Raw genomic sequence first — 12,081 nt, forward strand, 5'->3', positions numbered from 1 at the left:
CAAGACAGAGTTTAGTTGATCTAACTACATATTTAAAATATGTTTTATTTTTAAAATATTTTATTTAAATTTAATTATCCTAGGTATGTAGTGTACCACATTTTATTAGTTGAATATAACACCCAGTGCTCATCATATCACATGCCCTCTTTAATTCCCATCACCCAGTTACCACATCCCCCCACACACCTACCTTTCCACAACCCTCAGTTTGTTTCATGGAGTCAAATCTCACATAGTTGTCTCCCTCAATTTTTTGTTCCCATTCAGTTTTCCCTCCCTTTCCCTATTGTCTTCTGCACTATTCTTAATGGTCCACAATAAGTGAAACAATATGATAATTGTGGTTTTTTGATTGATTTATTTCACTTAGCATAATACTCTCCAGTTTCATCCATGTCTATGTAAATGGAAGATGTCCTGTTTGATGGGTGATTAATATTCCATTGTATATTTAACCTCACTTTCTGTATCCATTCATCCATTGAAGGACATCTCAGTTCTGTGGACATTTCTGCTATGAACATTGTGGTGCAGGTGTCCCTTTTTTCACTACATCTTATCTTTGGGGGTAAATACCCAGTAGTGCAATTGTGGGTTGTAAGGTAGCTCTATTTTTAATATTCTGAGGAATCTCCATATTGTTTTCCAGAGTGGCTGTACAAGCTTGCATTCCCTCCAACAGTGTAAGATGGTTTCTCTGTCTCCAAATCCTCACCAACATTTGTTTTTCCCTGTCTTGTTAATTTTAGCCATTCTGACTGGTATAAGGTGGTATCTCATTGTATAAATATGTTTCAAAAACACATTTCTAAACTAAATTAGAAGATGAACACCAAGCTGTAAACAAAGATGTGACGTAAAATAGCCAGTCTATTCATATAATTAACAAATACTTAGTAGCCACTTCTTATGTACAGAATCTATAATGCTGGTATTTCAATGATGATCAAGACAGAAATGGTTTCTTCTCTCATAGAATTTGATGTACAATGAGATAACATTTATAAAACAGAGAGTTATCAGAGAAATAATTGCTTCAGTACAAAAAATATGAACTCTGCAAAAAAGAAATAGATAAAGCAAAAAAGAAGTAAAAATGTGGAAATTTCCTGGCTATAACTAGACTAAGTTTTACAATGTGTGTCAGGGTATAGCTATGTAGAGAAAGTAATTGTGCTCTAAGAGAGGTAGGCAGTTTGGATTTATAAAATTAAATGTATTCGAAGTGGAAAAATGTAGTACAATAAGAAAACCCATAATATTATGACGTGTAAGATTATAAGTGATATAATCATAGGGGCTATTTTATGTGACAACAAGTTGGATTCTAAAGGAAATTCTTCACTAAGAACTCCTAGAAAGTGCTATCGAGTTGACTACTCTGAAACACACACATACACATACACACTACACAAATATGCATACACATACATGTGTATACTTGTGAAACACATATGCATACATGTGCAAGCATATAAAAGATTATAGATTTTGTACATCACAATAGCATTTAGCTGTTCATGCCTTATAATCTTTATTTTTTTAAAAAAAAGCATTTTTGAAACTGAGGCAATAATATTCTAAAAAAAGATAGACCATGTGTTATATATGAACAATGGTATGTTCACTTGAGAGTCTGATATGAGACTTATGACAAGATACAAAGGCAAGTGCTAGAAACACTAAGGGTTCGATAGTTTCTTACTGCCACCAAACCCAACTGAACTATTTAAAAAAACATAAAAGAAAAAAAAAAAAGAGTAAAGCTATCTTTATACTCTCCCAAATTTTCTATAGGTAACTTGTTGAAATATATTTATTGAAATACAATCCAAGTTCCAAAACTCACTGAGATTGTATCACCTTCCGATAGTCATTGTAAGAAAAGACATAAAATGGATCTTAAGTGGATACCATAGGATGTCAAGTATGTTCACTTGAAATGAATTTTATTGAATTAATTATTATATATTTGAAAGCCAGACACTCATCTAGTATAAAGTTACATTAATTACCATGGTTATATAAATCTTATGATATCATATTCTACATAAAATATCCAATTGTCAGGGATGTCGTCTCCAATTTTAACAATGCCTCCTGGTGAAATTATATTCAACTGAAACGTTTTAAAATAATAACCTGTCATCTCAATCCCTATTCTAGGTGCAAGAAGAGACCATTACAGTTCTTTTAAAATCATACTTGAAAGAGTGACTTGTGAGGTACTGAGAAGCCATGAACAAACATTCCCAATCACAAAATAAACTACTGAATTTGACATTGGGAGAAAGGGAAAGAATGGATGCTGTCGTCAACACATCTTATTATCTCAGGTCTCAGAGACCCAGAGAGTCTGGTCTACAATATGCTTCCCTTTTCTTGGTGCTATTACTCCCGTCTCAATTCTGTATTCTTCGTCTATTTATTGAAAACAGAAATAACAATTTTTCTCAGAATGATTTGAAACTCAATTTACACTTCTAGTGAACTACGGGTGTCATCCTGCATTTGAAGTTTCTGTTTTATTTAGTTAAAATTGTTCTACTGACTGCTTTGCTCATGGCCTCCTTTACATCTTGGTTCCTGAGACTGTAGATCATGGGATTCGACATAGGAATTACTGTGGTCTACAACACAGCCACCATCTTGCCCTATTCCACAGACTCTTCCGTTGGATTTCTGAGGTACATGAAGAATAGGGTTCCATAAAATATAGTGACAGCTGTCAAGTGAGAACCACATGTGGAGAAGGCTTTCTTTCTTCCTTCTGCGGAGCGCATCCTTAAGATGGCAATGAGGATAAATATGTAGGAGATGATAATGATTAGCAAGGAATAAGAGAAGTTGAGACCTACCAAGTTACACTTGGTGTATTCTTTGATGAAGTTTCCTGCACAGGCCATTTTGATGAGGGCTGGGTCTGCACAGTAGAAGTGGTTGATCTGAATGTTCCCACAGAAGTACAAACCATGGGTCCACAGTGTTGAGATCAAACTAATGAAGAAGCCATATAGATAAGGAAAAGAGATTAGTCAAATACAGATGGTCCCTGACATCCGGCTACTATAGAGCAGAGGGTTGCCAATCGCCATGTATCTGTCAAAGGCCATCACAGCAAGGATGAACACCTCTAAGTGGACAAAGGCAATGAAGAGAAAGCACCGCATTATACAGCCAGGATAGGAAATGGTTTTGATCTCAGCTACTAGATTTTCTAACATCTTCAGCGTGACATCAGAGGAAAACCACACATCTGCAAAAGATAAGTGACTGAGGAAAAAGTACATGGGGCTGTTGACCTGGGGACTGATCCTGATTAGTATGATAATGCCAATGTTCCCAATCAGTGTGATAATGTAGACCAGTAAGAACACCGCAAAGAAAAGGAGCTGTAGTTCAGGACGACTGGTTAATCCCAAAAGAATAAATTCTGTCACATCAGTAAAATTGAACATTTTCTTAAATCTGATCCAGGTAAAGATGCACGTTATCTAATAAAATAAACAGAAATCACAAAATACACTGACCAAATATAGCTGTGCTTGTTATATAATATCATTTCTTAACCCATTCTCTTTGATTCCTCTGCTAGTTTTCTTTTTGCTTTTTTCTTTTTTCTTTCTCAGGCATCTTTTCTTAGCAGTATCTCTTTCTCTTATGCATGTAATTCTGTATGAGACTTTTTACAGAGAAAATAGAAAAATAGTATAAAATTATAGAAATACACCAACAGAACATGGGATAGTTATTCTTGTAGACACAAATATTTTAGGAGGGGTGTCTGCGTGGTTCAGTCAGTTAAGTGACTGACTCTTGATTTCAGATCAGGGTTGTGAGATCGAGGCCAGCATCAGTCTGGTTTGGATTTACTCTCCTCCTACTACCCCTCCCCTCCCTCTCTCTCTAAATGAATAAATAAATCTTAAATAAATTAATACTAGCAGTCATAACAATCTCTGAAATCTTGGTGGTTTTGCATAGTAAAAGTTGATTTCTTATTCATATAGCAGGCTAATGCAGATGTTACTGGGAGACTTTCCTTCCAGTAACTGAATAAGCCCTGGTCAGAATCTTCATCTGGAATGAACTGGCTTAAGATTCTCTCTCTTCGGGCGCCTGGGTGGCTCAGTGGGTTAAGCCGCTGCCTTCGGCTCAGGTCATGATCTCAGGGTCCTGGGATCGAGGCCCGCATCGGGCTCTCTGCTCAGCAGGGAGCCTGCTTCCCTCTCTCTCTCTCTGCCTGCCTCTCCATCTAGTTGTGATTTCTCTCTGTCAAATAAATAAATAAAATATTTAAAAAAAAAAAAAAAAGATTCTCTCTCTTCCTCCCTTACCTGCTACCCCTCCCTTTCCTCTCTCCCCTCCCCCCCCAAAAAAAACAACACCAGAAGGAGAATGTTCTTGTTATTTCCTGAAAGCTCCACATTTTAAAATGTGTGTACACTTTTTATTCACTATATTTATAGAGTTTTGAAGGTCTATAATATAGAGAAATTTACTCAAAGCCACAAAGAAATGTTATTTCATAATCAGAAAGTTCAGCATCCATTTCTGAATCTTCTACATTGAACTGTTTTTCAAAAAATGGCTTACTACAACTGTATAAAATGGTTTACTATAAACCAATCGTCCTTATCCCATAAAAGCAAAATCTTTTAAAGCATCACACTGGTTTAATATTTTTAAAATTTTGAAAATCAACCTAATCAAGAATTGAATCATTGTCAGCACTCATCCACATTGCAAACAAACCTAATAAGAATAAATTCAAGCATCACCACCTTTTTCAAGCATCTCCTCCATACTTTTAGAAAGTCCTTCTCCCTTGGATCTTGAAGCATTAAGAAATTCTATGGCAATTTCTTTCTTCCTTTCTTTCTGCCTTAGAACATTGAATAAAATAAGAACAATGAAATACTAAGTGAGGGCCTACCATACTCTTCTATGAGTATTTAAGCTTAAAGTAATGCCATGTCTAAAACATACCAAAAGCTAAGGACATTTTTTAAAGAGTTGAAGAGGAAGTTATTTTTAGTTGTTGACTATATAAAATTAAGATGACTAGCAATCTGTATTCTGGATGCCATCTAGGACATTCTAATACTCTAGTTTAAATATTTTGAGCTCATTTACTGGCAGTAATATTCTAGTTATGCTTTATTTATCTATGAAATCTGTTTTTGTTTCAGTCTACTCATCCAAGCACTCTTAAACACTTTTTACAAATTCACTGATACATTGGATGATTAATAAACCATATGTGTAATATGTAAGGAGAACATTTTTAACTGCTTATTTTTCACTTATGGCAAATGTGATCAAAACATAGAAGAAAAAGATAAATGCTATTAGGAAGTGAGGAGTGTTACCAGTGAGTAAGACAAGCCATATGAGCTCAGTCTCCAGTTCCAGGAAGGTCTTAAATTTTAGTAGATGTTTAATGACAAATTTGGACAGGGGAACAAAAAGGGGTTCAAACTGTTGACACCAAGTCTGTGACCAGTTCAGTCTGTGGTGGAATATGTGTAGCAGATCAAATGCCATCCAGTCTGCCCAATAATATCCTGGTTTTGCATCCTGGGGAACACCTCAGTCTTAGGCAAACCAAGATAATTGCTTCCCATTGGAAATGTCTGGGCCCATAGCGAACCTGCCAGCATCATACAGACATCTTCAGAGCGCTGTTTTTAACAAAGAAGAGAACTATAGAAAAATCTCATGTAGAGTGAAATTGCTCTCCCAGCTTTTCTCTAGGTTTGCTCCAAACATCAAGGATGTAGAAGGAAGGGGGCAGAAAAGGAGTAGTGGGTTTTAAACAGTACAGGGTCATTTCTTAATGTCTTCAGAGCAAGTGGGCTTGTCAGTCATTGTGCTTGAACATATTGCTGGTTTGAGCACAGACAGTAGAACTTGTAAAAGTTCCAATCCATGACTCTGCACATGTGTATGGGGTGACAAAGAGAAAGAAGGAGACAGACAATGGATAAAGTGAGAGAAATGGAAAATTATACTTTTTACTAAAGGACAGAATGTCTTTAATAGAGAAAACAGAAACATAATTATCTGACTATCACACAGTGACATGCATTGCTGCAACAAAGCTTCTAATCCCACTTCCTGATAACCCTTTCCAAGAACATTCTCTCCCTCTGCAGAATTGCAAGGACAACCTAGAGGGCCAAAATTTCAAACTGACTCCATAAAAACACACAGGCTGTCCTTGTGCATGAACCTGCCTAGGCAGGAACCTACTTGTACATGAAGAAAAAATGTTCTCAGAACCATCTCATCTGTCATCACCAAAGGAAAAATCATCACCAAAAAAAAAGGAGGACTTGTAAGGGTTGGATCTCCCATGATGGGGCTTTCTCACTGGAGAGTGTAGACAGAGACCTGTAGAGGTCATTAAAAAGCTACACATTGCATCATCTACAGTAGGAAATGAATCTCAAGAACAAAATGACTCTCAGAGGAATTACAATTTTTAACATAAATAAAATAGGGCTGCTTGGGTGGCTCAGTCAGTTAGGTGTCTCTGCCTTCAGCTCAGGTCATGATCCCAGGGTCCTGAAATCAAGTCCTGTGTTGGTCTCCCTCTTTGAGGAGAGCCTGTTTCTCCCTCTTCTCCCAGCTCAGTGCTCTCTCTTGCTATCTCTTTCTTTCTCTCTTTCTCTAGTAAATAAATAAAATCTTAAAAAAAATAAAAGGGCTAGAAGAACTTGAGATCTTACTTTCTTCCTCTCTTAAAATGTTTTGTCTGTATCCTGTTTATTGTGTTACCTTTGTTGGGGAGGGGCGGGTCTTAGTTTCCTGTGATAATAACCATGGGTCACAACATATATTTCAAGCAATCTGTACTACCTAAGTAAAATTCTATATATTAGTAGAGAAAGTTCCTTCTATTTTTCAGTAAGAAAGTATTGTTTAAAAAATGGGATAATAAGGAAGATACATGTCATATGTCATACTGACATGTCATTGATGAGCCCCAAATAGGCTTCTCCTCCTCTAAAAGAATTAGTACACTTCTCTAACACCCAGCTGAATTCCCAGATAATGGTTGATTTTTCTTTATTGTTTAACACTGTAACAAAAGATTCAAATTCCTGGATAAACAGTTTTTATTAATAGAAGAGGAGAAAAATTAGCATGATTTAATCATGCAAGACATACGGTTTTCATTTTTATTGCTTTAGTTTGGAGAATTGTTTGTAGATGTGGTGGGTTAAAATTCAGTTTACAATCTCTATATGGTAAAGCATGTAACTTTATTCCTCTAATTAAGATTAATTAATATTTTAAGTTCCGTTTTTCAAGCTGGAAGACATGTAAGTTGATTCAGTCTTATCCCTAATTTTCATGGGTCTGCACCTGACTTATACAAGATAACTGTCTAAAAGGCATTGCAAAACACAACAATTCTTGACTTTTGTATCAACATCTATGGACATTGACATGCATCTACCTATTTATGTGTCCAGTACTACGTGCCTGAAATACAATAAAAATTTTAAAAAAACACACCTGCGGTGATGAAGATGATATTCTATTGATATATTCTCAACAATATCTGGTGAGCTTTCCATATTTGAAGCTCTTCAACCTCTTCATTTTTGCCAATTTTATAAGCATTTGGCCCTTTAAGAAATTGGGAGATTGCTTCCAATGGTTCAACTGGAACAAAGAATACAGGCCATCCTATTACCTGAATTCTACAAACAAATGGAATGGGTGTTCTTTGCTGTGGTAATAGAGAAAAAGATGAAAAGATATGGTCTCTTCCTTTCTGAACTTCCTAGAATAGTGGAAGAAACAGAGGTATGCTACACATAAGATTATAGTTCTATGTTATAAATACACCAGAAGGTAAGGTCATGGGTAAAGCACCATATGGTACCTATACAACCTGAATGTATTAGGGAAGACTTGCTGTAAGAGGTGATATTTCAGCTTAGCCGTCAATTATAAGAGTAGAGTAAATTGATTCCATCCTATAATGCTGGAAAAATCTTTAGAAAAACATGGGGGGGGGCAAAAGAATAGTGATAGATTCTAAGAAAATCTTTGTTTTCTTAACAACTCTTTGGTCAATGCTTCTTTCACATCCTTATTCCTAAGGCTATAAATCATAGGGTTCAACATGGGGATGACCCTTGTATAAAATACAGCTACCATTTTACTTTGTTCCACAGATTCCTTTGAGGGACGTCTGAGACATATGAAGAAAAGGGTCACATAGAATATGGTGACAGCTTTGAGATGGGAGCCACAGGTAGAGAAAGCTTTGTGCCTGCCTTCTGTGGAACCAATCCTCAGCATAGTAGGAAAAATATAAACATAAGAAATCAAGATGATGAGCAGAGGAAAGGAAAGGTTACATCCAGCCACAACAAATGTTGACAGCTCCTTGTTGGAAGTGTCAGAACAGACCAGCTTAATTAGTGGTGGGTCAGCACAGTAGAAGTGGTTAATTTCATTGGGGCCACAGAAGGAGAGGTTGTAGGTCCACATGGACTCCATGAGGCCTGTGAGTGCCCCATACACGTAAGGCCCCATGATGAGGGTGGTGCACACACTCTTGGACATCTTGCTGCCATACAGCAGAGGGTTGAAGATGGCCATGTACCCGATCAGAGGCCATCACAGCCAGGATGTACATCTCCACGTGGACCAAGGCGATAAAGAAGTAACACTGCACCAGACAAGCAGGATAGGAAATCGTTTCCTTCTCCGACAAGATCTCCAGCATTTGGGGAGTCACATTGTGGAAGAGAAGCACAGATCCACAAAGGACAAGTGGCTCAGGAAAAAGTACATGGGTTTGTGGAGCCGGGCATTGACCTGGATGAGGACAATCATGCCAACATTCCCTGCGACTGTGACTATGTAAATGGCCAGAAACAGCAGCAAGAGGACAATCTGCAGTTCCAGGTGACTGGTCAGTCCAAGGAGAATGAACTCAGTCACTGAGGTGAAACTTCTCCTCCTCATTTCCTTTAGTGAGAGAAGGAAACTCTACATTTACATTGGACTATATATTCTTTTTAAACTCCAGGACTACTGATCTCCATCTGGGGTGAGCTCAGTCGCAGGCAGGCTTTAGAACCTAGGTGTATCAAAGCAGTCCTCTACCTTCCAGGATAGGTTCTATTTGTCTTGTTTTATCCCCTCTCCTTTCTCTGCACTTTCTTCTAATTGTGCTTCTCCCCTCCTATCTTTCTCTGTTTCCTTTCCTCTTTCTTCACTCTTCTCCACCTTTTACTGAACAAATGTACTTTATGGAGATATCTGGCCCAAAATATAATCTTCCATACTAAAGAATTTCTTTATCCCTTATTTTAACAAGAGCAGAGAAGGAATTTAGGGAGATAAAAGAACTAAGTATCAAAGAACAGTATTTTCCCAAATGGCTTCATTCTTTTTGTGTAACCTAACATTCATTACTAGAGAATTCGCAGCAATTAAGTAAGGCTAGTCCAATGCTTACCTAACCTCCCAGACTAAACAGAATAGGGACTTTCCAGGTGGAGCATGGGATCTTTCTTTGCTATTTTTAAGAATGCGTTTTATTTGCATTTTGGCCATTGTCTGGCTTTTAAATATTCCCAGACAGTAGCACCCCATTAGAATTCTTTGGGAGGGAATTTCCCATTGCATAGAGTTGAGAAGGATGGGAATTCTATCCTCTTACTCTTCCACTTCTGGTTTCCACAATGAAATCTGAGGAGCTAGACCCTAGCTTCAGGGAGGAGTGGGTGGGATCAGATGCTTGCCCTTGATTATTGGATGTAATAATGATTCCAGTGAACAAAATATTTTTGCATCAAACTGATTGCAGTGGGCCTGAAAGAGCAGACTGATCCTGCAAAGGAACACCGATGCTGCAGTTTGAGCTATCCTATCTCCACAACATGAATAGTTATCTGTTCTCTAAGCCTGGTATTCTGGCTACACATGGATTTGGAAGACTGTGTATCCTTCCAGAACAGTTTTGTTTTGCTTAAGGTAGCTGGAGTTGACTTCTGTTGCTTTCTGGGAAAAAAACTCAGACTAATATTAACTAAAATGTCCATGTTAATTTTTCTGTATGGGGTCATCTGTATTCCCTAAGAACACCCCACAGTAAACTATTCTTTGAGTATAAATAATGAGGAATTGAATGCCATAGGATTGCTTTGAGGGTGAAATGAATTAAAATTTATAAAGCACAGATATTAGTGTGTCTTATAGGCCAAGCTCTGACCCACATGTTTTGTAAATACTAATACATTTAAACATCACACAACCCCACTGCGTTTGATTCCTTATCATTATGGATAGTGATTATTTCTCAGGTTTAGTGTAGAGGGAAATATTATGGACAGTCCCATGTTCTGATAAAACAAACAAAACAAAACAAAAACATGTTTCATAAATGGGCAGGACTCTTTTTAAGATTATACAAAATAAAGTACGTTGTATGCATAGTACTGTGAACAGTCCGTATCAAGCCCTCAATAAATGTGGGCTCTCAGGCATGTGAATGGAAGAATTCTAGAGAATACCATTCAATATATGTTGATTCCCTTATGTTCTAGACTCATTACTTGATTACTTTCATAAGTAACAATATCGAAGTCCTAAATGTCTGCACCTTCCTGGTAATTGGCATTCTTTCTTCCATGTAGTCCTTTATAAATCATAAGTCTAATTCTGAAAATGAATATGATTGCCCAAATAAGTAACAGAGTTCTCAGGGTTATACACAATCCCAGAATAAAGAAACCTACTTAGCTACAGGGGAAGAACTGTCTTGACAAGAAGTATCAGTGGCTCTTCTGGTGACTAATGCAGACCAAATTTATAGTACATGTTTGTTCACTCCATTTTCCTAAGAGATTGTACAAATAGGTGTGAAGGAGGCAATTACTTTGTTAGATCTTTTTTTTTTTTTTTTTTTTCACTGAATGAGTCCTCTGGAGAAACAACAACTGGTACAGTCAGCACTAAACATGGGAGCTCATCGCTCTGTAGCATTTTCCTCCTTTATGTTCAGGCTCAGTGTTTTCCTTTGTACATTGGGAAGTCTGTCCAGTAACACCAGTGTCTTCCATAGACACTCAGGTTGCATCCTGTTTCCCAGGTTGATTTTCAACTTAACTCAATTCTCTGAGACAGTTTCTTCTACATCATTGTCCCAACTTTGGGTCGCAATTCTATTACCATGTCACTTTGCATTATGGGCTGAATCATGTTTCCTTGAAATCTATATGTCAAAGTCCTGACTCCCCCAGTTCAGAATATGATTGTATTTGAAGGTAAAGTCTGTGAAGAGAAAATCAAACTACAATGATGTCGTAGGTGTAGGTCCCAATCCAAGATGATTTGTGTCCTTATAAGAAGTGGAGAGTAGGACACAACACACACAGAGGGAGGACCATGACAAGCACAAGGAGATGACAGCTTCTGCAAACCAAAGGAGAGCCCTCAGGATAAAAAAAACAGCATTGCTGGCGCTTTGGCCTTGGACTTCCAGCCTCCAGAATTGTGAAGATAAATTTTTGTTCTTTACACATCACAGTCTGACATATTTTCCTATGGCAGCCCTAGCAAACTCCTACTCTGTGTACTGAAGATACAGAGAATGTTTTGATAATGGAATGAAGGAAGACCACCAATTTTATGTCACACTAGAAAATAAATGAAATATGTTGAATTGTTTTCTGCCCCCATTTACTCTCCAAATAGGCAAACTGTTAAGTATTTCCTAAACTCATCCATTCCACTTTTTCATTTGTTCTTTTTTTTTTTTTTAAGATTTTATTTATTTACTTGAGAAAGAGAGAGGAAAAAAAGCCAGAGCACAGAGGGAGAAGGAGAAGCAGACACCTTGCTGAGCAAAGAGCCTAGTATAGAGTTCGATCCAAGGACACAGATCACTACCTGAGACATAGGCAGACCCTTAATGGACTGAGCTACCCAGGTACCCCATTCCATTTTTTTCTAATAAGGAGCACGAAGTCCTTTCATTTTAGCTAAGTATTTGAACAATTTCAATTAGAGTGCCTGTGAACCCTGGTTCCAATAACCCTTCAA

At 37.3% G+C, this 12,081-nt stretch overlaps 2 pseudogenes; both read right to left on the bottom strand.

Moving 5' to 3' along the window:
* Positions 1-2,528: 2,528 nt before the first annotated feature.
* On the bottom strand, positions 2,529-3,461 carry LOC116600241 (annotated as a pseudogene).
* Positions 3,462-8,058: 4,597 nt separating this feature from the next.
* Positions 8,059-9,009, bottom strand: LOC116599939 (annotated as a pseudogene).
* Positions 9,010-12,081: the final 3,072 nt, after the last annotated feature.

This window comes from Mustela erminea, chromosome 9 (assembly GCF_009829155.1).
Source record: "Mustela erminea isolate mMusErm1 chromosome 9, mMusErm1.Pri, whole genome shotgun sequence".
Taxonomy (NCBI): Eukaryota; Metazoa; Chordata; class Mammalia; order Carnivora; family Mustelidae; genus Mustela; species Mustela erminea.